The sequence below is a fragment of the Orycteropus afer genome, unplaced genomic scaffold, assembly GCF_000298275.1.
Source record: "Orycteropus afer afer isolate SDZICR_OR568_19922 unplaced genomic scaffold, OryAfe1.0 scaffold00298, whole genome shotgun sequence".
Taxonomy (NCBI): domain Eukaryota; kingdom Metazoa; phylum Chordata; class Mammalia; order Tubulidentata; family Orycteropodidae; genus Orycteropus; species Orycteropus afer.
The window spans coordinates 1112652-1114130 of NW_006921885.1; positions in this window are offsets into that span (position 1 = coordinate 1112652).

Here is a 1479-nt window from a genome sequence, read left to right on the forward strand (position 1 = left end):
AGAAGTTGATAAAAATCTTCAATTCCCTCATCTTTGGCTTTGGTGGTTAGTGCATTAATTTGAATAATAGTAGTATTAATGGGTCTTCCTTGTAGGCATATGAATATTATCCTATCACTGACAGCATTGTACTTCAGGACAGATCTTGAAACATCCTTTATGATGATGAATCCTAAGCCATTCCTCTTCAAACTCTCATTTCTGGCATAGTAGATCATACGGTTGTCTGATTAAAAATGGCCAAAACTGGTCCATTTCAGCTTGTTAATGCCGAGGATATCAATCTTTATGCATTCCATTTCATTTGTGACAATTTCCAATTTTCCTAGATTCATACTTTATACACTCCATGTTCTGATTATTAATGGATGTTTACAGCTGTTTCTCCTCAATTTGAGTGGTGACATGTCAGCAAATCGAGATCTCGAAAGCTTTACCTTATCCATATGAGTAAGGCTGGTTTTACTCTGATGATGCAGCTCTTTCCAAGTCCTATTTTCAGAGACTTCTAACGTAAGTGACTCATCCTCCTCCTCCTCTGTATTGGGCAATGTTTCTGGACTATTCATAAAATTAATTGTGCAATAATGCATCAGACAGTGTTTCTCTGCTATTAATAAGGTTTTCCCTGGCTAATTCTTTGAGAAGTGGATGACCTCTTCCTTCTTCCTAGTCTGCCTCAGTCTGTAAGCTGGGCTGATATCTGAGCACAATGTGTACCCCGCCGAGTTTGAAGCATTGGTGGCACAGCCTCAAGACTCACAGCAACACATCACCACAGTAGGACAGCTGACAGACAAGGTTGTTTCCCGTACCTGTTTGAAACATCCCAGCCTCCCCTTATTTGGATCCCTACTGCTGCTTCCTCACTCTGTCCTGTTCCCCCTGGCCTTTTTCTGTCCTTTCCCTTGCTTTCCCACCTTGCCACTTATGGGGCATGGCCTGCGTTCCCTCTCTTCACCTGGATACCTGCAGCTGACTCCTCATTCTGTCCTGGTCTCCCTGGCCATTTTCTGTCCTTTCCCCCACTTTCCTGCCTTGCCTCTTGTGGGGTGTGGCCTGGGTTCCCTCCCCACACCTGGATCCTGTGACTGGAAAATATAAATTCTACTTTGATACCTTTAGTGATTACTTTGGAAATTTTATTACACATACTTAATTTACTAAAATCTAAAGTAAACCAGACAAACTTGTGGGTCGGTTTGTCCTACCATGATGACGTGTTGATGTAAGTTTTGAGGCTGAGCCACTGGTGTTTCAAACCCAGCGGGATGCACATGGTGCACAGGAATAAGCCCAGTTTACAGACTGAGACAGACTAGGAAGAAGGAAGAGGCCACCCACTTCTCAAAGAATTGGCCAGGGAAAATCTTATGAATAGCAAAGAAACACTGTTTGATACCTTACCATGCAACTTTATGAATAGTCCCGTTAGGTTAGAAGGCTCTCAAAATAGGACTGGGAAAGAGCTTCATCATC